The sequence below is a fragment of the Aedes albopictus genome, chromosome 1 (assembly GCF_035046485.1).
Source record: "Aedes albopictus strain Foshan chromosome 1, AalbF5, whole genome shotgun sequence".
Lineage (NCBI taxonomy): Eukaryota > Metazoa > Arthropoda > Insecta > Diptera > Culicidae > Aedes > Aedes albopictus.
Genome location: NC_085136.1, coordinates 335,447,655 through 335,474,619, shown reverse-complemented (window position 1 = coordinate 335,474,619; position 26,965 = coordinate 335,447,655). Strand labels below are relative to the sequence as shown.

The 26,965-nt window shown below is 44.2% G+C and overlaps 1 protein-coding gene across 1 annotated transcript in view; it reads left to right on the top strand.

Moving 5' to 3' along the window:
* Nucleotides 1–15,880: 15,880 nt before the first annotated feature.
* The window catches only part of LOC134285824 (uncharacterized), a 392,906-nt gene continuing 381,821 nt past the window's right edge, over nucleotides 15,881–26,965 (top strand). Inside the window, exon 1 of the mRNA XM_062847431.1 lies at nucleotides 15,881–15,887. The gene's annotated coding sequence lies outside the window, so the exon portion shown is untranslated. The remainder of the gene's footprint in view (nucleotides 15,888–26,965) is intronic.

The following is a 26,965-nucleotide window of genomic DNA, read 5'->3' as shown; positions in this document are numbered from 1 at the left end:
CGGGCTGGCTAGAGAGGTCACTGGTCCCTTTTACGGTTACTATGATGATGAATATGCAAAATCATGAAGATAGAGCCGTCGCATGCCTAGTTTTGTCGCCATGAGCAGAATGTCCTCGAAATAGGTTCCTCCAGGGCACATTCCGGCGGCCACGGGCTGGCTAGAGAGGTCACTGGTCCTTTTTACGGTTACTATGATGATGAATATGCAAAATCATGAAGAAAGAGCCGTCGCATGCCTAGTTTTGTCGCCATGAGCAAAATGTCCTCAAAATAGGTTCCTCCAGGGCACATTCCGGTGGCCACGGGCTGGCTAGAGAGGTCACTGGTCCTTTTTCCGGTTACAATGATGATGAATATGCAAAATCATGAAGATAGAGCCGTCGCATGCCTAGTTTTGTCGCCATGAGCAAAATGTCCTCAAAATAGGTTCCTCCAGGGCACATTCCGGCGGCCACGGGCTGGCTAGAGAGGTCACTGGTCATTTTTACGGTTACTATGATGATGAATATGCAAAATCATGAAGATGGAGCCGTCGCATGCCTAGTTTTGGCGCCATGAGCAAAATGTCCTCAAAATAGGTTCCTCCAGGGCACATTCCGGTGGTCACGGGTAGGCCAGAGAGGTCACTGGTCCTTTTTACGGTTACTATGATGATGAATATGCAAAATCATGAAGATAGAGCCGTCGCATGCCTAGTTTTGTCGCCATGAGCAAAATGTCCTCAAAATAGGTTCCTCCAGGGCACATTCCGGCGGCCACGGGCTGGCTAGAGAGGTCACTGGTCATTTTTACGGTTACTGTGATGATGAATATGTAAAATCATGAAGATAGAGCCGTCGCATGCCTAGTTTTATCGCCATGAGCAGAATGTCCTCGAAATAGGTTCCTCCAGGGCACATTCCGGCGGCCACGGGCTGGCTAGAGAGGTCACTGGTCCTTTTTACGGTTACTATGATGATGAATATGCAAAATCATGAAGATAGAGCCGTCGCATGCCTAGTTTTATCGCCATGAGCAGAATGTCCTCGAAATAGGTTCCTCCAGGGCACATTCCGGCGGCCACGGGCTGGCTAGAGAGGTCACTGGTCCCTTTTACGGTTACTATGATGATGAATATGCAAAATCATGAAGATAGAGCCGTCGCATGCCTAGTTTTGGCGCCATGAGCAAAATGTCCTCGAAACAGGTTCCTCCAGGGCACATTCCGGCGGCCACGGGCTGGCTAGAGAGGTCACTCGTCCTTTTTACGGTTACTATGATGATGAATATGCAAAATCATGAAGATAGAGCCGTCGCATGCCTAGTTTTATCGCCATGAGCAAAATGTCCTCGAAGGTTCCTCCAGGGCACATTCCGGCGGCCACGGGCTGGCTAAAGAGGTCACTGGTCCTTTTTACGGTTACTATGATGATGAATATGCAAAATCATGAAGATAGAGCCGTCGCATGCCTAGTTTTGGCGCCATGAGCAAAATGTTCTCAAAATAGGTTCCTCCAGGGCACATTCCGGCGGCCACGGGCTGGCTAAAGAGGTCACTGGTCCTTTTTACGGTTACTATGATGATGAATATGCAAAATCATGAAGATAGAGCCGTCGCATGCCTAGTTTTATCGCCATGAGCAAAATGTCCTCGAAATAGGTTCCTCCAGGGCACATTCCGGTGGTCACGGGTAGGCCAGAGAGGTCACTGGTCCTTTTTACAGATACTATGGTGATCGTGGAGATAGAGCTGTCGCATGTCTAGTTTTTGGGGAATTTTCCAGAAGTACCTCCGAGAACTCTTCCAAAAGTTAATCCTGGGATTCTTCCAGAAGTTTTTTTTTTCGGGGAATCTTCCGGAAGTTCCTCCGGGAACTGAACCAGAAGTTTTTTTCTGGGAATTTTCAGAAGGAACATCTTGCTGAAGTTTCTCTGGGAATTTGCACGGAAGTTTCTCCAAAAAATTATCCAAAATTTCTTGCGGAAATTCTGCCGAAGGATCCTTCAGGAAATCGTTAAATGTTTCCTTTTGGAATTCTTAAAAAAGTTCTTCCGGAAATTTGTCTGGAAATTTCTTCAGCAACTTTCCCGAAAAATTTCCGGAATTTTTTTCCGGGAATTCAATTGAAGGTTTCCCCAGAAAGTCTTGCTCAAGATACTGTGGTATTTTCCGGGAATTTCTAAAAGTATTCTTCCGCAAGTCCCTCCGGGAAATCCACTGAAAGTTTCTCCGCGAGTTTCATGTGGAAACCTACTCGTGATTTTGCTTTCAAAATTTTCTCAGAAAATTTCTTCAAATGTGAAACGGGCAATTCTTCAAGAAGATACTTCATTCCGGAAGTTTTCTGGAATTTCTTCCAGGAATTCTTCTGAAAATTCCTCTGGAAGTTGTATGGGAAAGTTCTTGTGGAAGTTCCCGGGAGAATTCTTTCGGAAGTTCCTCCGAGTATTCTTCCAGACGTTGTTTCTTCGGGAAAACTTTCAGCATTTTCCGGGCTTTCTTCCAGAAGTTGTTTGTTCTGTTTTCAAAACGCTCGCTGGCAATTCTTTCAGAACTCCCTCCAGAAATTCTTCCACGACTGTATCGGGAAATTTTCCAAAAGTTCATCCGGAAATTTCTTCAGAATTTCAACCAGGATTATGGAAGTTCTTTCTGGAATTGCTCCACACGTTTCCCAAGGGATTCTTCCAGAATTGTCACGATTTATTTGGATTTTCTCTAGGAGTTCCACCGATTTAATATAGGAGAGCCACCGGGAATTCCTCTAGGAGTTCTACCGGGAATTCCATCGGGAGTTTCATCGGGGATTCCTCAAAAAGTTTCAGCGGGAACGCCTCCGGAAGTTAACTCCACTGGTAGTTCCTCTAGGAGATCCTCTGGAAATTCTTCCAGGAGTTCCACTGAACCCCTGGGAGTTCTTCTAGGAGTTCTTTTAGAAATTCTTTCTAAAGTTTCATAAGAAATTCTCTATTGAGCTGCTCAGGGAAGTTTCCAGAAGTACCTGCGAGAGTTTATGGGAATTGTCAGGAAGAACATCTTGCTGAATTTTCTCTGGGAATTCTTCCGGAAGTCCCTCCGGGAAATCCATTGCAAGTGTCTACGCGAATTTCAAGTGGAAACTACTACCGGTTTTGTTTTCAAAACTTCCTTGGGAATTTTCTTCAAAAGTGGATCTGGCAATTCTTCAAGAAGATCCTTCATTCAGTAAGTTTTCTGGATTTTTTTCCGGGAATTCTTCCAAAAATTCCTCTGGGGATTCTAGGAGAAAAAACTCAGGAAATTCTACTGGAAGTCCCCATGAGAACCCTTTTGGAAGTTCCTCCGAGAATTGTTCCGGAAAATGTTCTCTGGGAAATCTTTCAGCATTTTTTTCTTCCAGAAGCATTTTGTCTAGCTTATTTTAAACGCCCTCTGGAAATCCTTTCAGAAATTCCTCCAGAAATTCGTCCAGGAGCTGCTCCAAGATTTCTTCCAAACATTTCAAAATATTAGCCGGGATTCATCTGGAAGTTCTCTCTGGAATTGATCTACAAGTTCCTCCGGAAATTCGTCCAGAAGTTGCACGACGATTTCTTCCAGGATTTTTCTTTTTCAAGAAGTTCCTGTGTGAATTAATCCTGGAGTTCCACCGGAGATTCTTTCAGTTACAAATAATGCATTGGGGTCTTTATGATCCAGAAATGCAAACTCTTATAGAATGATGATTTTTTCACCAATTCAAATGACCAATGTCTTTTTTTTATTCTTAATCACTTAACCTAATTTACAGCTCTATTTGTCCACTGGGGCACTACGTGAGCAAATTCATTGACAGCTGCACTTACATTTTGTACAGAGCCTAGATTCTATTCTACTTTATCGAACTGGTTGCCTTTCTGCTGCTTTCACTTTTCTACTCTATACATGGTAGAAGGATGAGCACAAGGATGATGGATGGCCGTTGTTCCTTTCCAGTCAGATTGGGGGTCCATTATGATTAGCAGTTCGCCGATTTCCAGGTATCCGGGTTCGTTTGAGCCATGGGGTTCAGAAGAGGGTCAGTGTCAGTTACTCGGGGGAAAAGCAAGTGACGAAAAATTGCGAGTGCCGGGGCTGGGAATCAAACCCATGACCATCCGCATATGAAGCGAACGTGTGACCAACTACGCCACGGGCCCCGGCAACCAATGTCTTATTTGATAGATCATTTTGTCAAGAATGTGTTGATATGTTGAAACAGTTGTTCCGGGAACATTGGCCACCGGGAATCTTCTACACAGGGCACCATGTCGGACATGTGGGATAGCACTACATTTTGCCAGTAGTTGTGGAATATCTCGCGTTCTGGACAACTTAGAAGGATACTGTCTTCGGCAAAGTTGCTCAGAAGTCTAAGAGCTTTCGCATGGAAAACAATTTAGTTCGAGAATCACTCACTGCGTGGCGCTAGTGTTGTTAGGAGCCTCCAGTTCAGTCTAAACGTCGTATATCTCACGTTCTGGACCACTTAGAAGGATACTGTCTTCGGCAAAGTTGCTCAGAAGACTAAAAGCTTTCATATAGGAAACAATTTAGTTCGAGAATCACTCACTGCGTGGCGCTAGTGTTCTTGGGGCATCCAGTTTGGTCAGAACGTCGTATATCTCACGATCTGGACCACTTAGAAGGAAACCATCTTCGGCAAAGTTGCTCAGAAGACTAAAAGCTTTCACATAGGAATCAATTTAGTTCGAGAATCACTCACTGCGTGGCGCTAGTGTTCTTAGGAGCCTCCAGTTCAGTCTAAACGTCGTATATCTCACGTTCTGGAGCACTTAGAAGGATACTGTCTTCGGCAAAGTTGCTCAGAAGACTAAAAGCTTTCATATAGGAAACAATTTAGTTCGAGAATTACTCACTGCGTGGCGCTAGTGTTCTTGGGGCATCCAGTTTGGTCAGAACGTCGTATATCTCACGATCTGGACCACTTAGAAGGAAACCATCTTCGGCAAAGTTGCTCAGAAGACTAAAAGCTTTCACATAGGAATCAATTTAGTTCGAGAATCACTCACTGCGTGGCGCTAGTGCTCTTAGGAGCCTCCAGTTCAGTCTAAACGTCGTATATCTCACGTTCTGGAGCACTTAGAAGGATACTGTCTTCGGCAAAGTTGCTCAGAAGACTAAAAGCTTTCATATAGGAAACAATTTAGTTCGAGAATTACTCACTGCGTGGCGCTAGTGTTCTTGGGGCATCCAGTTTGGTCAGAACGTCGTATATCTCACGATCTGGACCACTTAGAAGGAAACCATCTTCGGCAAAGTTGCTCAGAAGACTAAAAGCTTTCACATAGGAATCAATTTAGTTCGAGAATCACTCACTGCGTGGCGCTAGTGTTCTTAGGAGCCTCCAGTTCAGTCTAAACGTCGTATATCTCACGTTCTGGAGCACTTAGAAGGATACTGTCTTCGGCAAAGTTGCTCAGAAGACTAAAAGCTTTCATATAGGAAACAATTTAGTTCGAGAATTACTCACTGCGTGGCGCTAGTGTTCTTGGGGCATCCAGTTTGGTCAGAACGTCGTATATCTCACGATCTGGACCACTTAGAAGGAAACCATCTTCGGCAAAGTTGCTCAGAAGACTAAAAGCTTTCACATAGGAATCAATTTAGTTCGAGAATCACTCACTGCGTGGCGCTAGTGCTCTTAGGAGCCTCCAGTTCAGTCTAAACGTCGTATATCTCACGTTCTGGAGCACTTAGAAGGATACTGTCTTCGGCAAAGTTGCTCAGAAGACTAAAAGCTTCCATATAGGAAACAATTTAGTTCGAGAATCACTCACTGCGTGGCGCTAGTGTTCTTGGGGCATCCAGCTTGATCAAAACGTCGTATATCTCACGATCTGGACCACTTAGAAGGATACCATCTTCGGCAAAGTTGCTCAGAAGACTAAAAGCTTCCATATAGGAAACAATTTAGTTCGAGAATCACTCACTGCGTGGCGCTAGTGTTCTTGGGGCATCCAGCTTGATCAAAACGTCGTATATCTCACGATCTGGACCACTTAGAAGGATACCATCTTCGGCAAAGTTGCTCAGAAGACTAAAAGCTTCCATATAGGAAACAATTTAGTTCGAGAATCACTCACTGCGTGGCGCTAGTGTTCTTGGGGCATCCAGTTTGGTCAGAACGTCGTATATATCACGATCTGGACCACTTAGAAGGATACCATCTTCGGCAAAGTTGCTCAGAAGACTAAAAGCTTTCATATAGGAAACAATTTAGTTCGAGAATCACTCACTGCGTGGCGCTAGTGTTCTTGGGGCATCCAGTTCAGTCAGAACGTCGTATATCTCATGATCTGGACCACTTGGAAGAATAAGTTTTTGGCAAAGTTGCTCATAAGACTGAAAACTTTCACATTGCAATCAATTTAGTTCGAGATTCTCTCACTGCGTGGAATTTTTTGGTCTAAACTTAGTATATTTCACGCACGCTCTGGACCGCTTTGTAGGATACTGTCTTCTATATATATATATATATATATATATATATATATATATATATATATATATATATATATATATATATATATATATATATATATATATATATATATATATATATATATATATATATATATATATATATATATATATATATAGGATACTGTCTTCGGCAAAAATTCTCAGATAAATAATAGATTTCATTAGATTCAATTTAGTTCGAGAATCACTCACTAAGTGATAATATTGTTCTTGGGGTCTATCAGTTTAGCCTAAACGTTGTAAATCTCGCATTCTGGACCACTCAGAGGAAAACCCCCTTCAACAAAGTTGCTCGAAAGAATAATAGTTTTCTAGTAGAAAGCGATTTAGTTCATCATTTATTCACTACTTGGCCCTAGTGCTTTAATGAGCTCTTATTCAGGGCGTCGCATATCTCACGATCTGGATTGCTAAGAATGACAACTGTTGTTGCAAAAAAGGATGTCCAGTTTGATCAAAGGGCAATATATCTCGCGTTCCGAAACACTTCGAAGGACACTCTCTTTGACAAAATTGCTCAGAAGTCTAAGAGCTTTCATCTGAAAAACAATTCAGTTTGAAATTTGCCCACTATGTGGCGCTAGTGATCTTAGCAGTTTCCAGTTTAGTCTGAGCGGGATTAATGCATTTTGAACCACTTGGAAAAATACCGCTTCAGCAAAGTTGCTGAGAAAACAATTAGGTTCGAGATTCACTCAATATATTGGTTTAGTTCTGTAATGAGCTACGAGTTTGGTCTAAGCGTCCTACATCTGACGTTCTGGGTCATTTCAAAGAATATAGGTTTCAGAACATTTGCTCAAAAGAGTAAAAGCATTTGAATTTTTATAGGAAATTTTCAAGTCATCTCTTTGAAAACTCCTTTTGAACTTTCGCAGACAATTGATAAGAAGTTTTCCCGCAGTTCTTTTGGATTTTTCAACAATTACTTTGAAATAGTTTCAGCATTTCTATTGGCAATTGCTTTGCAAAATCATTCTACATTCCATTTGAAAACTCCACGCGGAACCTCGTCAGCTTCTGGTTGGTCAATGGCTTCGTTAGCATGTCGGCAACCATGCTGTCGGTTGGACAGTATTGCACCGAGATCTTGCCCTCCTGGTACATCTGGCGAACGAAATGGTACTTCGTGTCGATGTGCTTCGATCGGTTGTTTACCTTACCGGATTCCAGCTGCTTCATGCACGATTGGTTGTCCTCATGAATACGAATCGGCTTCGCTACGTTCACGTCGAAATCGCTCAGCAACCGGTCGATCCACTGCACCTCTTGGCAGCACTCGGCGAGCGCCACAAATTCCGCTTCGGTGCTGCTCAACGCAACACATGTTTGCTTCCGGGATGCCCAGTGGATTGGTCCACCACCGACCACCACTTGGTGATGAATCCGGAATTCGACTTCCGGGTTTTCGCATCACCGGCCCAGTCGGCGTCGACGTAGACCTCCATGTTCGCTTGTCCTGGCCCCAGTACAAGCTCGTGATCCTGGGTGAGCTTGAGGTACCGGAGGATTCGTTTCGCTTCCATCCAATCCGCCTGTGACGGGTTGCTCACTGATCGGTCAAGGATCGATACGCTGACCGCGATGTCCGGTCGGGTGTTCGGCAGTCGGGGTTCGCCGGTCGGGGTGGGCAGTTTAAAAAAATGAATTAATTTTTGCATTATTTTTTTTAAGGAAACTGTGATATCTTAAATTATTTATTTATTTTTGTGTTTCCTGTGATATATTTATTTAGATGATATTTATTTAATTATTTATTTATATATTTATTTATCTTTTTGTATTATAGTGTCTTTGTTAATATATTTATATATTTATTAGAGGCATTTATTTACATTATTTATTTATTTATTTTCCTAGTTTTTCATATTAATTACATTGTTATTTTTTTTTTGAAAAATTATTTTTCTCAATTTAATCCAAAAAGCAAAAATGGCTTTAGCTCGCCCAACATACGATCAAGCTAGTGAGCTTATTATTAAATGGTATTACTCCATGAGAGTAGATTTTCTCGAAGTTGATGAACTCGATTGGGAACTTGAATCTCGATCAATAGCGATAGACGATAATTTGAGTTTATCTCAGAAAAGGAAATGGTTGAGAGATAGTCTCAAAAACGAGAAACAGTGTTCTGCATCTAGCTTAGTAGGTGTTTCAAAAGGCGATATAAAGCGAGAAATTCAGACATGCATGCAAAAACTTTCGGAACTAAAGAGCAAGTGGGACGCGATAAATAGTGAAGATGATAAGAATGTCACCAGTGCGCGTTTATTGCATTTAGGAGCTCGAATTATAGTGATTTTAACGTCAGCAAAAGATTCGCCGAATCTCCACAGCAATTTACAAAATGTGGTAGTGTAATTAGTTGGTTATCTTGAACCAGACTTGAGCAAATCACGTCATAATGAGTCATTTGGTGAGAGTTTAGTAGAAAATGAGCAAAGAGCTGACCAAACAAACGTGAATTTAACTGGGCACATTGATTCGGCTACAACTCCACCCCCTCGAATGACAGTTTTAAGTCAAGAAGATCTTGACTGGATCCACTCTTTACAAAACAGAATTGTGGACCTTGAATTTGAGTTGCAACGTCGAAAAGGAAAGGACGTAGGAACTCAAACATCAGAAGAGATTCCTGTAGTCCAGAATCCACCTCGGCTAAACTACTTCAACCCTAATCAAAATTTCAGCTCCTACCCTTGGAATATTCCCCATCCTCAAAATCATCTCCCATCGGTTAATCAACACAAACAATCTCAAGTAACAGATTCCATAGGCCATCGATTTAGTAATGTCCCTAGTAATCCGCCTATGAACACCACCTTCCCAGTTTTCTCCCATAATCAGAATATCAGTAGACCAGTAATAGGCTCTCTGTCACAACAACCATCGTTGCATACGCCAACCGTACAGCAACCAGTTCCCGATCAACAGTATCATCCTTCCTTCTCCAATCCATATCCTCAAAATCAGTACACTGTACCTTATCAAACTCGACATACTTTGCCTGTTTCCAAGTGGAACGTAGCTAAGTATAGCGGGGATGATCAAGGTCTGAAACTGAATGAGTTCCTGGAGCATGTTCAAGCTCTGTCTCAAGCTGAGCGGGTATCGGACAGAGAATTGTTTGAATCTGCCGTTCATTTGTTTACTGGGTCGGCGTTGAAATGGTACATGTCTCAACGTTCGACTGGAAGGTTAATGAACTGGGAGCATCTTGTTTTCGAGCTCCGCAGAACGTACATGCATCCTGACTTGGACGCTCTGATCAAGATGAAGATCTATCAGAGGCGGCAGCAAAAGTACGAATCATTCCACGAGTTCTACTTCGAGATGGAGAAGTTGTTCCGTACCATGTGTTCCCAGATTCCTGATTTAGAGAAAATGCAAATCCTCCAACAAAACATGCGAGTGGATTATAAGCGACAGATGACCTTCCTCGCGATAGCCGATCTGGAGACCCTAGTAGCGGCTGGTCAGAAGCTCGATGCTTTAAATTTCTCCGCATACAACAAGGTCTTCGGTACGGAGAAAACAGTCCAAGCTGTCGGTAACAAAGAACCGAATGCGAGAGAGAAGCAAAAGAACCCCGTGGACCAGTCTGATTCTCATGGACCCAGTCAAACAGCGAGTGTAGGTCAATCTCAGCAGTATAATCCGAATCGAAACAGCCGTGGCCCACCACATCCTTCTCAAAATCCGTACAACAAACAAAACACCCCTAATCATCAACGTTCGGATTCGCGTCCTGAGCCTCCAAACTCTCAGTCGCGAAATTCTCCTAAGGATTCCTCGTGCAGTTCTCCAGTAGCAGGACCGTCCGATGGCCGGGCACGTCCAGCACTCACGTTGGAGGAGGTGGTGAATAACCACACTCCCCCTCCGGAGAATACCTGCTACAACTGTGGCAGATTTGGCCATCACACAGTTATGTGTAGGCAAACACGTGGAACTTTCTGTAGCACGTGTGGTTTGCGAGGTTTTCCCACTGATTTCTGCCCCTACTGCATAAAAAACGGAAAGAATGCGAACGAAAATCGCCGTCCGCAAAACCATCAGGCGTAAACTCTCCAAGAGCATGTCAAGAGCGAACTCCGTTACCGTTTTGGGAGCGCGTTCCTCCAAATCTATACGCGAATTCAGCTGAAGTTTGTCAGATCACGTACCCCTACCACAACGATAGCCGTCCATACGTATCGGTCAAAATTTACGACTTCTATATTCACGCGCTTCTCGATAGTGGCAGTAATCACACCATAATCAGTGAGAAAATCTACGCAAAACTTAATTTCAAGCGTTTACACCAACCTCCCCGAAGCATTTCACTACAATCTGCTAGCGGTGACCAGCTACAGATTCTTGGACAAGCTCACCTTCCTTTCTCCGTCCAAGGAAAAATACGCGTTGTTCCTACACTAGTGGTAGCGAACCTCTCCATCGATTGCCTATGTGGAATGGATTTTTGGAGGAAATTTGATATCCAACCAACCATGCTTTCAAATGGAAGAGAGACGATCGTTTCAGCCCTAGAGGAATCCACCGAGTCTATTTTATCCGAAGATCAAATATTGGTGATTGAGGAGGTGAAAACTAAATTTCTTCCAGCTCGAGAGGGCAGTCTCACACTGACACCTCTAGCTGAACATAAAATTGAGCTCAAAGAGGAGTGGAGGAATCAGCCACCTGTCCGACAGTTTCCGTATTGCATGTCGCCTAAAACTCAAGAGCTCGTTGCCGGCGAATTGCAAAGGCTGTTGGATATTGGGATTATTGAGAGGAGCAATTCGGATTGGTCCTTAAATTGTGTTCCAGTTATAAAACCCAATAAGGTAAGGTTATGCTTAGACGCGCGCAAAATCAATGAGCGAACTGTGCGTGATGCATACCCTTTGCCGCACCCTGGACGCATTTTGGGACAACTTCCCAAGGCAAAGTTCCTTTCTACCATCGACCTTTCGGAGGCATTCCTACAGGTCCCTCTTCATCCCCAATCAAGGAAGTATACCGCGTTCAGTGTGCAGGGCAAAGGGTTGTTCCAGTACACCAGAATGCCTTTTGGCCTTATAAACAGTCCGGCCACTTTGGCCCGATTGATGGATTCTGTTTTAGGCCATGGTGTACTGGAACCGTACGTTTTTGTGTACCTCGACGACATCGTCGTGGTCACAGAAACGTTCGAGCATCACGTGCAGCTCCTCACTGAAATTGCGCGTCGTTTAAGACAAGCCAACCTGAGCATCAACTTGCAGAAGTCTCGCTTTGGTGTCTCTGAGGTCCCATTTCTAGGATATCTGTTGAGCACTAACGGCCTGCGGACTAATCCCGAGAAAACACGCCCGATCGTTGAATACTGTGAGATATAAGATGTACTGAATAAAGCTGTGATAAAGAGAATGATCACAGCAGGCGATATAGCGCATTTGAATGTGATGCGAACTGTCAAGCAGACAATGTTAGCATCCCCGCTTGCGCAGCAACAACTCCAGGCGTCACCCAACAGCGTTCACTCTTGCCACTTGCGAACCAACGTCAGCCTGGGTAAGTTGTGTATACTGCACGTGAGGGGTGATTCCTTTCCAGAGAAATCCCAAACTCCACATTGGCGAATTCCTGCCAGTTTTTCGTTCAATTACGAAAAAAAATCGAGCCAATTTATTGTTTTTCTGGGAGGAATCACTCTTCAATTTGCATGCGAAAGTGAGCAAATTACGACAACACAAAAAAGTGAAAAATGTGGTGTGATATTCATCGTGGGCTCCGGATGGTGCATGCTTCCGGATGATTTTTGTGCTTGGACAATTATCGAGGAAGAAATAAAACACGAGAAAAATAAACCAGCGGCAGTAACTGGTAAGGAAAAACTATAGTGATTCTGTTATTTTGTGCTTACAGCGTGTTGTTTGCCGTGGAGGAAAACCTCCGGCAATGTCCGCTGCCGAAAAGCAAGGTTAGAAAGATCCTGTTGTTTTGCATCGTGCAAATGTCGGATCAAATGCTTACAGCGTGTTGTTTGCCGTGGGGGAAAACCTCCGGCAATGTCCGCTGCCGAAAAGCAAGGTTAGAAAGATCCTGTTGTTTTGTATCGTGCAAATGTCGGATCGAATGCTTACAGCGTGTTGTTTGCCGTGGGGGAAAACCTCCGGCAATGTCCGCTGCCGAAAAGCAAGGTTAGAAAGATCCTGTTGTTTTGCATCGTGCAAATGTCGGATCGAATGCTTACAGCGTGTTGTTTGCCGTGGGGGAAAACCTCCGGCAATGTCCGCTGCCGAAAAGCAAGGTTAGAAAGATCCTGTTGTTTTGCATCGTGCAAATGTCGGATCGAATGCTTACAGCGTGTTGTTTGCCGTGGGGGAAAACCTCCGGCAATGTCCGCTGCCGAAAAGCAAGGTTAGAAAGATCCTGTTGTTTTGTATCGTGCAAATGTCGGATCGAATGCTTACAGCGTGTTGTTTGCCGTGGGGGAAAACCTCCGGCAATGTCCGCTGCCGAAAAGCAAGGTTAGAAAGATCCTGTTGTTTTGCATCGTGCAAATGTCGGATCGAATGCTTACAGCGTGTTGTTTGCCGTGGGGGAAAACCTCCGGCAATGTCCGCTGCCGAAAAGCAAGGTTAGAAAGATCCTGTTGTTTTGCATCGTGCAAATGTCGGATCGAATGCTTACAGCGTGTTGTTTGCCGTGGGGGAAAACCTCCGGCAATGTCCGCTGCCGAAAAGCAAGGTTAGAAAGATCCTGTTGTTTTGCATCGTGCAAATGTCGGATCGAATGCTTACAGCGTGTTGTTTGCCGTGGGGGAAAACCTCCGGCAATGTCCGCTGCCGAAAAGCAAGGTTAGAAAGATCCTGTTGTTTTGCATCGTGCAAATGTCGGATCGGAAGCTTACAGCATGCTGTTTGTCGTGGAGGAAGAATCCCGACAATGCCCGCTGACGAAAAGCTAGGTTAGAAAGATCCCGTTGTTTTGCTTCGCGCAAATGTCGGATCGGAAGCTTACAGCATGTTGCTTGCCGTGGAGGGACAGTCCCGGCAATGTTCGCTGACGAAAAGCTTAGTTAGCAAGATCGAGTTGTTTTCTTTCGTACAAATGTCGGATCTGAAGCTTACATCGTGTTGTTTGTCGTGGTCGATAAATCTTAGCAATGTACGCAAAAAAAAATATATTAGAAAAATCCCGTAGTTTTGATTCGTGCCAATGTGGGATCGAATGGTTATCAAAAGGTGCCGTCAATGTCGGCTAGCCAAAAGAAGGATTATGTTGATGCAGTTTGTTTTCTGTGGCTAGTGTTTCAATTAATGACAATGCTTCATTCTCTTTATCTATAGATAGATCTCTAGATTATATATAATGTATTTTATCAGATATCTCGAATTTAAACGACGGAGCAATGGGATAAATTCGGGTATAAGATTGAATAAAGACTCAAAGAGCAAGATTTTTTTTCAGAACCACCCAGTACCAAAGCGGTAATTTTCTTAAATATTACAAGTATAGAGCCTTGCATTACAAACAAAACTTCAACAAAATCACATATGATTTTTAAGCATTGCCCTCAAAACTATTTTGAGAGCAAGGACGGCTGTATCAAGCGACCCCGAACGAGAGGAAAAGAGAGAGAGAGATAATGATGACGTCACTGTGCAAGCTACCATTGCTCGTCAGAAAACATCATTCCTACAGTTAAGTACTAAAATGTTCGATCTTTTTGGAAAACAAAGTAACAGCAGCATAGTCAGAATGGTACCTCACAATGAAAACTGTATTCGGCAGCCATGGCAGCAGCTGCAACGTATATGACGATGTATTATAACAGTTAATTATGTTGAATGGTTGTAAGTAAATACTCCAAATTGAGATACGGAAATTCAATTTTAGGTTAAAAATGTGCAAAACTTTTTCAGAGTAGAAGAAGGATGTGAGATATAAGATGTACTGAATAAAGCTGTGATAAAGAGAATGATCACAGCAGGCGATATAGCGCATTTGAATGTGATGCGAACTGTCAAGCAGACAATGTTAGCATCCCCGCTTGCGCAGCAACAACTCCAGGCGTCACCCAACAGCGTTCACTCTTGCCACTTGCGAACCAACGTCAGCCTGGGTAAGTTGTGTATACTGCACGTGAGGGGTGATTCCTTTCCAGAGAAATCCCAAACTCCACAAATACGAGCGGCCAACAACAATAACAAAGCTCCGAAGATTCCTAGGAATGGTGAACTATTACCGAAGATTCATAGCCGACTTCAGCGGAGTGACAGCTCCATTAAGTGATCTCCTGCAAACCAAATCCAAGGTGATCCATTGGAATGATTCTGCAGAAGAAGCCTTCTGCAGAATCAAAGAACTTCTAATCTCCTCCCCAATACTAGGAAGTCCCGATTTTACAAAGGAATTTGTAATTCAGACGGACGCTAGTGACGTCGCCGTTGCGGGAATACTAACGCAACAACACGACGAGGGCGAGCGAGTTATAGCCTATTACTCGCACAAACTTACAACGCCTCAGAAAAACTACCACGCCGCAGAAAAAGAGGCATTGGCAGCACTTCTAGCCATTGATGCCTTCCGAGGCTATATCGAAGGTTACCACTTCACCCTGGTCACTGATTCGTCTGCGCTGACCCACATCTTGAAGACCAAGTGGAAAGTAGGATCGAGATGCAGCCGATGGTCTTTAGACCTGCAACAGTTCGACATGACTGTCATCCATCGAAAAGGCAAGGACAATGTTGTCGCCGACGCTTTGTCTAGAAGCCTGATAGCCGTCATCGACTCGTCCGACTCCTGGTATTCCACTATGGTTAACAAGGTGTTGAGCCAGCCCGACGACTACGTGGACTTCAGAGTGGAGCATGGCCGTCTTCACAAGTTCGTTTCTGCACGCGATACCCCCGCGGATTCTCGCTTCGAGTGGAAAGTTGTTCCGCAAATTTCGGAGATTCCAGGCATTCTCAAAGACTGCCACGATTCTAATTTTCACCCTGGTTATGACAGAACGTTGGCGCGAATACGCCAACGTTATTATTGGCCTAAAATGGCAGGAGAAGTTCGACGCTACGTTCAGCTGTGTAGTACCTGCAAAGAGGTCAAACCAGCCACGAAACCCACAGCACCTGAAATGGGGAATATGAGAATCGCGAGTCGTCCCTGGCAGATCATTTCAGCGGATTACATCGGCCCACTCCCGCGTAGCCGTCGGGGCAATCAGCACATACTCGTTGTATCGGACTACTTCTCCAAGTGGGTTCTGATACAGCCAGTTCGAAGCATCAGTAGTTCGAGCCTTTGTTCCATCTTAAAGGAGCAATGGTTCCTCCGAAACTCAGCGCCTGAAGTGATTATCACTGATAATGGCAGCTGCTTTACCTCCAAAGACTTTAAAGAGCTTCTCAAACAGTTCCAAATCACACATTGGTTGAACTCGAGGTACCATTCTCAGGCAAACCCTGTAGAAAGAGTTAACCGTACGATCAACACTGCCATTAGAACCTACGTCAAGGAGGACCAAAGGCTCTGGGACACTCGAATTGCTGAGATCGAAATGCTTCTCAACACTAGTGTGCATGCCTCGACCGGTTTTACTCCGTACTTTATTACGCACGGACACGAGCTTTCTGAGTCCGGAGCAGACCATAAACTAGCCCGTCATGAGGAACCCCTCTCACTCGAGCAGCAAAATGAACGGCGAAAGCAAATGTTCTCCAGAATCTTCGATTTGGTCTCCAAAAACCTAGAAAAAGCGCATGAAACTTCTCGCCGTCACTACAATCTTCGTCATCGCGAGTACTCTAAATCGTTTGTTGATGGTCAGCTCGTCTATAGGAGAAACATGAAGCTTTCCAATGCCACAGAGAGATACAACGCGAAATACGGCCCTCTATTTCTTCCCTGCCGCGTAAAAAAGAAAATTGGCTCGTCGTCATACGAGTTAGAAGACTTGAGCGGAAAAAGTCTTGGAATTTGGCCAGCACAGCATCTAAAACCAGGGTAAATAATTCGTGTATCGTCATCAGAACATCAGTTTCTTTTACTCCAGATGTAAACAAATCACATTCATTCATAGTTTAGTATGTTTTCAATGTTGTCCCAATAGTTATTGTTAATCATCCACTTCTGCAGTGTCTGTGTATAGTTCTCGTCGCATTCGCCTAAAACTGAAACAAAATTATCAGAAATAACATCGTTAAAACACTTGCCAAAAATAGTAGCAAATTCAGCAGCAACACAATCTCGTCGTCAGTCCTCCTATTTTGTTTTGTGTCATCGTCGTAGTCGTTGAGTTCATTGACAGTTATAAGTGTAAACAATTACCTATTAGATGTGCGCAGTATGCACGCACACAGCCACATCCATGTCGGAGTTCCGAATGGATACACGGAAAACAGAATAGCGCCGTTCGTCGGAATTTTCAAATTCTTCACTTGCAAAAGCAAGCGAGTTCAGTGAAAATGCGAATTGAGTGAGCGTTATTCGAAAGTTTAAACTAAAAGTCATAGCCACTCTATCCTAGGAGAGTGGTAGTTTGACGAACATTAGTTTTAGGGCGCCCTAGCATAATTAGCTCATAAATCTAGCTTCGATAAGGCGAATTAATTTGTAAAATTGAGTGAATGAATGTGTGTTCATAAGTGTATGAATGATTTGGGGGTTTATGAATGAATTTGTGTGTGTGAGGACAAGTCTGAGTGTGGTAGCATAATAAGTAATTTTTTTGTCCAAGGTGAATCTTGTGACGTTTGATGTTGAAAGAGACGTAGAAGAAAGTTTGGTCTCTAGAATAGTAATTTAAAATCAACCACAATAAGGTTGAGGCGAGAATTTCTAACCTGTGATTGAACTCAACAACTGAAATGATGGCCTATACATGTAGTTTATTCTGACGCACCATGAACAATCTCGACATACGAAATGCCCGCAATCCGATCAATAAGAAACCTGATGATCCACAATTCCACAGACTTTGACCGTTCCCTGGAGGCTGCCCGAGACTGAAGGTGGACAGGCTCACTCCATTAGATTCGCACAATCCGTTGGAAAGAGCTCCTCTGGTCTCCACGAAAAATCATTAAACGAATTGTAACCGGAACTGGCGGAGCAGCCCCACGTTGGGCGCCAATTGATACTTACTGAAAGCGGGGTGGGAACCCCTGACCCATAGGAAAGCAGGCCCCTGGCATGAATGAAATATATTGTAGCCAACATCTCACTGCCTTATACTCATATTCGTGCAAATTAAAACGAGCGTGTAATCAACAAACGCAGTTTTTGTTTGATGTTGTGAGCCATACACGAAATCACATTCACAATGCGTGTTTGTTAGGTTGCTTTATTCAACTAATCGCATGCTCCTCTTACCGTACATTAATATTAAAGCGAGTTTGACGTGTTTTGTGATCATAACAGGTGAAAAAAATGATTCCAAAAACTGATCAACAACCCAAAATAAACGTTAAACAAAAAAATGTTGATGTTTTCGCATTTGACAGTGGGCGCTATTTATTAGCGCCCAGGACATCCTGTCTACCATGATTCCAATGCATTGATATAGGCCGTGTCAGAGGCCTGTAGGAAAGTCAATGAAGCCGGGGTTATCAACACACTTTTTACAGGGTCGTTTGCAATGCGGTTCTCCCGGACAATCTTCCCGTTAATATTCGGTGGCAAGGCGGACAATACAAAACAAAATGTCGGAAACAAGATTTTCTTTACATAAAAAAATTAACAATACTCAATTAGGGTTTAGCAGGCCTTACATAATAATTTATTGAAAAGGAAAGATCGGTTAATATTTATCGTGCACTAATTTTGAAAATTTATTTACTCGGGTATTCACAACTTTTAGAGCTCACCGTTGCGGCCGTTTGCTGCGATGGTCGACATGCTGCATTCTCGAAGCTGGTTCCTCTGCATCTCCGGGGGTTTCCTGCTTCTTATTTTTCTTCTTCTTCTCCTTCTTCTTCCCGTTTCTTTTCTCCTTCTACTTTCTATTTATTCTTCCTTCTATTCCCACAATTGGCTAGGGAATCACTTCACTGACGGTTTGGCCTGTGTAGCGATGGCCACAGTTCCGAGTCCGGGGAGTGGTACCGAATTTTTCGCGCGCACTACTAGTGGTCAATGTCAAGCGAGCGTGCACCTATTGTGAGTTGGACAGACACAGTTTTTACTTAACATCACCCAACACATACTGTCCACTCGACCACTTTTAATTTCTTTCACTGCAGTTATTGTCTTCACCACTTGCTCGCTTGACTTTTCGTACGTTGAATGGCCTATGCAATATTAACGCGACTAGAACTAACGTTTCAAAATTAGGTGCTTTTTCTAATCGTTCGTGGTGATTATCACATAGACCCGTACTATAGATTTAACTTTTTAAGGCGTTTAAATGTTTGGTGATGTTTTTACTGTTACCGTTTACACCTTTTAGTCCGTAAGTTTTAACGTGTAATTTTTGTATCGATTTAAGGGTTTGATTTAAAAAACCATACACTAACTTACGCGGAACTACTACGGTTAGTTATAATGACGTACTAAACCGCGAACCGTCACTGCCTTCACTCCTCCGGACTTAGCACAAAATAAGAGACCGACCCTATTTTGCCCATTCCATTTATAGGCACCATGAGTTGGCACAAAATTTCATGGTCAGGGTCATGAGAGCCGATGAGAGAGGGAGAGACCATGGAGATGACGACGAACGACGGTACGACGAACGGAGATACGATGATGAACGAAAGAAACCTTACACACTAACAGAGATTGGTTGATGACCTATACTACTTTACACACTAACTCCGACAAAACTGGCTGCATGCATAGCCTTAACAATTTGAATCTCCTACACTTGTCTCCGCAAATTTGAAATAAATAAATTGAAATTAACTTGAATATATGAAAATAAATATGAAAAGTAACTCTACAATAAATATGAAATCTAAATGGTGATAAATAAAAAACGTAAATAAAGCATCTATAAAAAAATAAAGCATCTGGACAAAAACAATAAACAAATTAATAAATATGAATAAATAAATAAATAAATAAATAAGTAAGTAAATAAATAAATAAATAATTAAATAAATAAATAAATAAATTATCTAAACTACAGTCGGAGTGAGCAAAACAAACAAAATAAATAATTCACATTAGGACATCAACCAAGGGCTATTAAATGCAAAATAAACGTCACTCAAACACTAACAAAAGTGGAGACAGACATTGATTTTACATTTAGACATTTACTTTCAATAAAACAATAAAACAAAAATGACAATAATTTCGGGCTAAACCTCTAACTGGCCTTCCCACCGAATATTCTTATTGTGACCCGAAGTGAACGGTCACAACTGCCACATACAACAAACCACCAATCAAGCTTGAGTACTGGTGATTGTTCGGCAGCTTCTCACTCTCCTCCTTTTGTTGCAGGTGGCCAGGGTCCAAAGGAATCTTCGACGATTTCGCTTCATTCAACCCAAAACGCTCCAACAACGTCTGGATGTAGATGCGTTGATTGAGGGAAAACTGCTCCTCGCTGCGTCGGACTTGGATGCCCAGGAAATGGCTAATACCCCCCAACGATTTTACCGTAAAGCTGCGGTTTAGAGCTGTCATCAGTTCGGCGTACTCTTCTTCGGTGTGGCAAGCGATGACCATATCGTCCACATACACGACCAGATACGTACACTGGTTGCCTCGTCGTCGGACGTACAAGCACGGATCGTTGGCTGACTGCGTGAAGCCTAGTTGTTTCAGGACGCCATCAAATTTCCGGTTCCACATGTGTCCCGCTTGCTTGAGACCGTACAGACTCTTCTGCAGCAAACATACGGAGCTCTTGTCACCCACCTCGTAGCCGGGCGGTTGCCGCATGTAGACCGTCTCATCCAGGTCGCCGTTGAGGTAGGCCGTCTTGACGTCTGCATGTTTTACCAGCATGTTCTTCGCACTGGCAACTGTGAGCAACACCCTGAACGTTACCTGTCGCACTACCGGGGCGAACACCTCGTCGAAGTCCGTCCCGAATTTCTGGGAGAATCCTTGCGCAACCAGCCTGGCCTTGTACTGCGCAACGTTGCCATTCTCGTCGACCTTGCGCTTGAAAGTCCACTTGCTGCCTACGGGTTTGCGATCAGCGGGCAGATTCACCAGCTTCCAGGTACCGTGCATCTTCAGTGACTTGATTTCATCATCCATTGCAGCACGCCACTGCGCCGCCTCTGGACCGTTGACTGCTTCAGCGAAACTTCTCGGTTCCGCCACAAGCTTGCGCGCCATGCCGGTGGTCTCCCGGAATCGAACTGGTTTCTGTCCCATCGTGCTTCTAGTAGAACGCCGAAGTGGCATCTCTTCTTCTTCTTCATTCCCGTTGCCATGACAATCATCGTCGTCGAGCACATCTTCACACGGTGAGTCGTAAGATGAGGAATCGGACTCGTACTCCTCCTGAACCGAGGCATCATCATCGTCGGATTCGTCTTCCACAGCTGGTCGTGAAAGCACTGACTCGTACTCCACCATCGTCGCTGACGGTGACCGGTGCGTCGAACCCTCGTTTTCGACTTCGTCCTCCATTTCCACGAAACGTACATCACGACTGATGACTACCTTCTTCGTCGCTTTGTCGATGAAGCGGAACGCCTTGTGGCAGTCCGAGTAGCCGACGAACGTCAACTTTTGCGCCTTCGGTGCCAACTTGCTTCGCTTCTCTTGAGGAATGTGAACGAACGCAGTGCACCCAAAAATGTGCAATCGTCCGTAATCCGGTTTCTTCCCAAACCAGAGCTCGAAGGGTGTCCTCTTGACGGACCTCGATGGTAGCATATTCTGCAAATGCACGGCCGTGTTGACCGCTTCCGCCCAGAACTCATAGCCCATCTTCGCGTCGATCAGCATGCATCGGCCATCTCGACGATCGAACGGTTTTTCCTCTCCGCGACACCGTTTTGCTCCGGTGCGTAGCCAGTCGTGTACTGGGGAGCGATCCCATTGACACGATAGAATCGTCCCAAACGCTTCGATTTGTATTCGCCTCCCTGGTCGGAACGAATAACAGTCGGACATCTTCCAAATCGATTTTTAACCATACTCACATAATCCTCTATTACATCCGCAGCTTCCGACTTCTTCTTGAGGAAATACACGACGGTGTACCGGCTGTGGTCGTCAATCATCGTGAGGAAATACCGCGAACCACCAGGCGACACGGTGTTCATCGGCCCACAGATGTCCGTGTGGATAATGTCCAGCACCTTTGCAGATTGTCGGTCCTCCTTCCTCGGAAATGGCAGCCGGGAAATCTTACCTTCGACGCAGCACTCGCACGTTTGGAACACGCTACATTTTTGGATGCTCATGCCGGTAGCCAAACCGCATGCGCCGCTCGATGTATTGCATCAGGATCACGGTGGCCTAATTTGCGGTGCCAGTGGTGGATGCAATTTTTTACTGTGGAGGGACGCAACCATACCGCACTCCTTAGCCGTCTTCAACTGGTAGAGCCCACCAATTTTCTTCGCTACTGCTGCGGCAATCCCGTCACGTTGGATAACACACCCCCGGCGACCAGAAAATATTACCTCGGCTCCTTTCGCTACCAGCCTTCCGACCGATATCAGGTTCGACTCCAAATCCGGGACGTAGAACACTTCGGAAAGAATAATTTCTTGTGGCTTACCTTCTTCATCCTGGCAGAATAGGCGCCCCGAACCGACACCTCTCACCAACGTCTCGTTTCCATCGGCCAGCGTGATGGAAATTCCCGTGCTTGGTTTCAACTCGTCGAAAAATGCACGGTCACAGCACATGTGCGATGTTGCTCCAGAGTCGATAATCCACACGTTCGATGCTCTCTCGGTCGCAGCAACCATGAATGCGAATGGCGTTGCCATGCCAACCGTCGCCTTTGGTTTCGGTTTTTTCTTGGACACGTGGCTCTGGCTAGCACCGCCATTTGTGGGTTCCCGTCCAGCTGGGCATTCGCGCTTAAAATGTCCGGGCTTGTGACAATTGTGGCAGATAATGGACTTTTTGTCCCCACCAGCACGCAGGATCGACTCACCTCGGTGGCTTTTTTCGGCTCGCTTCTGCGCTTCATCCAGCAGCTTTCGCTTCACCAGCTCCATGGTGAGCTCGTCGTCGGAACGGCTTTCCAACGCTGTCGTCAGGATGTCGAACGAATCCGGCATGCTCTTCAGCACCATCGCCACCTTCAAACTGGGCTCCAGCTCCTGTCCGGCGTTTGCGAGGCTAGCGAACAGCTCCTCCATGCGGAACAGATGGCCCTCCATGTCCCCGTCGTCGGCGTACTCAGCTTTGCACAGCTTTTTCAGGTACGACACGCGGGTGCACATCGTCGTCTTCTGGTGGTGTTTCCGCAACTCTTCCCAGGTCTCCTTGGCGGTCTTGCAGTTCCGGATTAGCGGGTGTTGACTGTCGTCGACCAGCAACACGATGGTGGCCCGTGCTTTGGCGTCTCCGTCCTTCCACGCGTCCGTCAGAGGTTCTGGGGCGGCCTCCGTCACGTGTTTCCAAAGGTTTTCGCGCACCAGCAGCATCTCCACCTTAAATTGCCAGCATTCGTAGCCGCCGCTCTTCAGCTTTTCCAGGCCGAACTTGCTTCCGTCCATATCGGGATCGTGAAAAAATCTTGAGGAACTATAAAACTTGAACTCTTTTTGAATTTTCTTCTAAATGGCCCATAACCTATGGGATGTGGCCGTAGGTCGGACCGAATGCAATAAAACAACTTGATTGCTAGACGGTCAAATAACAACTAATAATTTTATTCAAAAATTCAAATCTACAAACTAAAGTCATGGCATGCTGAGGTTTTCAGTCGCACCTTCAACATACCACTCTTTCAGACACATGCAATGTATTGTATTTGACAGGGTATAAAAACCCTAGAACTTTCAGACAATAAAGGATTCTTTTGATTTAGCTCGACCCAATTGGATGTTATCCAATCTTGGCTATCGACCACTACGTTGCACCGTAGCCGTGTTCGTTTGCACCATACCCGTGTTCGAAAGTGAAACCATAGTTATATCTAAGTGTGCACGTGCAGTTTAAGTGAAAACTGGAAGAAACCAGGAAATTCTTTAGGTAATTCCTTTGAGATTTTCTCCGGCAATACCGCCATATTGCATTTTTTTTTTTAATTCGTAAGAGAGTATCTAATTTCCAAAGTAATAACAAATGGAATTCTGCAAGGATTTTCTTAAGGAGTTTGCAATACAGGAAGAATATTGAAGAAATTTGAAAAATTCAAATTTGCAAAGAGCTGTTGAAAGAATTACTAAAGTAATTGTCAACTAAATTTCCAAAGGGTTTACAGATGAATATTTCAAAGAAATTGTTGAAGAAAATCCCGTAAGAGTTGCCTGATAAATTTGCACAGCGTCTTCAGCCAGAGACCGCAGACAGAATATAACTTTCACTTGACAACGGATAACATGTAAGACTGTAAGACATCCAGTGGATCAAAGAAGAATCACTTAGTGAGTGATTCTCGAACTAAATTGATTGCAATGTGAAAGTTTTCAGTCTTATGAACAACGTTGCCAAAAACTTATTCTTCCAAGTGGTCCGGATCGTGAAATATACGACGTTTTGACCAAACTGGATGCCCCAAGAACACTGGCACCACGCAGTAAGTAATTCTCGCACTAAATTGTTTCCTATGTGAAAGCTTGTAGTCTTCAAAACAACTTTGCCGAAGACAGTATCCTTCAAAGTGGTCCAGAACGTGAGATATACGACGTTCAGACTGAACTGGAAGCTCCTAAGAACACCAGCGCCACGCAGTGAGTGATTCTCGAACTAAATTGTTTTCCATGCGAAAGCTCTTAGTCTTCTGAGCAACTTTGCCGAAGACAGTATCCTTCTAAGTGGTCTAGAACGTGAGATATACGACGTTCAGACTGAACTGGAAGCTCCTAAGAACACCAGCGCCACGCAGTGAGTGATTCTCGAACTAAATTGTTTTCCATGCGAAACCCGGATAAAAACTAACCATAGGGTATTTGGTGAAAACCATTCCTGCACCATACAGTGTACCAGCTACAATAAAGTGTATTGTAATGGGATGGTTCGCTAAAAGCTGTGCACATTGTTGCTACTATACATTTACATCCGATCTTTATGTAACAATATATTATGCTGTTTTTCTTACGTTTGAACCATTCACTTTTCCGAAATATTATTTTTCCATGCATTTTTAATTATTTATTCAGTTTTAGATTTTTTCCGTGCTTTGTTTTGTTGATGTTCGTGACTTTTTTGTTGCAAAAGAAAGGAAAGAGAAAAAAGTGAATATATTGAAACATCTATTTAAAGTCAATAAAATGTTTAAATAAGTGGTAAACCAGGAGTCCTAAGGACTGTAGATATGGAGGGCTAGGTATGTAGAGTGCGATTAGAGGAATAGGAATGTAGGTCAACCCGGAAAGACGCAAGTCAGATTACCGTAAATCAGTGGATGAGTTCAACACTATTGTTTCTGTATTTGCATTTAGGGGAGTTTTCTCATGAGTTGTTATGTATTCCAAACTTAAGTCAAACTGGAGCCTCAATATTGCAATAACGGTTAAGCACGCTTTAATGATACTTATGTACCTCGTCACCCACTTCATGCGACTACATTAGTGGTCTAATAACACTTAGCGCGCTCGGCATAGTTCCATCATGCCGCTCAAAGTGTTGCCACAAATAATGCTTAGTTTGCAAAACCCGGTTATCTGGCTGGTGGGGCATGGGAGCCTTAGCTTCAACTGTTAATGCAATCAGGGACTACCAAGACTTAAGTGCCCCACACAATGCATACGTTTGCGTGCGCGTGACAGTAGTTTGACACATTTCCCATGGGAAAACTGTCAAAAAAACGCAAACCTCGACGGAATGGACGCTATGTGCTCCAGGCTTTAGACGTGGGCGACCCTATATATGAAGAGTTATCCAAGCTATTCTGGAAAATTTTCAAAGCGCATTTTAATAATGTCAAACTTGATAGCTTCTAGTCCGACCTATCGAAGAGAATTCTACATAGCTTCATTTTCAGGCTCGTTTCGCTAGAAAGCCTAGGATGCCATTAACAGAAGCAAAATGTCAAGGTAAAAGAAACTTTGCCGAAGACAGTATCCTTCTAAGTGGTCCAGAACGCGAGATATACAACGTTTAGATTGAACTGGAGGCTCAAAAGAGCACTAGCGCTACGCAGTGAGTGATTCTCGAACTAAATTGTTTTCTATGTGAAAGCTTTTAGTCTTCTGAGCAACTTTGCCGAAGACAGTGTTCTTCTAAGTGGTCCAGAACGCGAGATATACAACGTTTAGACTGAACTGGAGGCTCCTAAGAACACCAGCGTCACGCAGTGGGAAACTTTCAATTGAATTCCCAGACAAATTTCCGGAAGAACTTTTTCAAGAATCCCAAAAGGAAACATTTAACAATTTTCTGAAGGATCATTCGGCAGAATTTCCGCAAGAAATTTTGGATGGTTTTTTGGGGATACTTCCGTGCAAATTCCCAGAGAAACTTCAGCAAGATGTTCCTTCTGAAAATTCCCAGAAAAAAAACTTCTGGTTCAGTTCCCGGAGGAACTTTCGGAAGATTCCCCGAAAAAAAAAAACTTCTGGAAGAATCCCAGGAATAACTTTTGGAAGAGTTCTCGGAGGTACTTCTGGAAAATTCCCCAAAAACTAGACATGCGACAGCTCTAACTTCATGATTTTGCATATTCATCATCATAGTAACCGTAAAAAGGACCAGTGACCTCTCTAGCCAGCCCGTGGCCGCCGGAATGTGCCCTGGAGGAACCTGTTTCGAGGACATTTTGCTCATGGCGACAAAACTAGGCATGCGACGGCTCTATCTTCATGTTTTTTCATATATATTTTCATAGTAACCGTATAAAGGACCAGTGACATCCCGGACCAACACGTGGCCTCCGGAATGTGCCCTGGAGGAACCCGTTTCGAGGAAATTTTGGCCATGGCGACAAAACTAGGCATGCGACGGCTCTATCTTCATGATTTTGCATATTCATCATCATAGTAACCGTAAAAGAGACCAGTGACCTCTCTGGCCAACCCGTGACCACCGGAATGTGCCCTGGAGGAACCTGTTTCGAGGACATTTTGCTCATGGCGACAAAACTAGGCATGCGACGGCTCTATCTTCATGATTTTGCATATGCATCATCATAGTAACCGTAAAAAGGACCAGTGACCTCTCTGGCCTACCCGTGACCTCCGGAATGTGCCTTGGAGGAACCTATTTCGAGGACATTTTGACCATTGCGCCAAAACTAGGCATGTGACGGCTCTAGCTTCATGATTTTGCATATTCATCATCATAGTAACCGTATGAAGGACCAGTGACCTCCCGGACCAACCCGTGGCCGCCGGAATGTGCCCTGGAAGAACCCGTTTCGAGGAAATTTTGGTCATGGCGACAAAACTAGGCATGCGACGGCTCTATT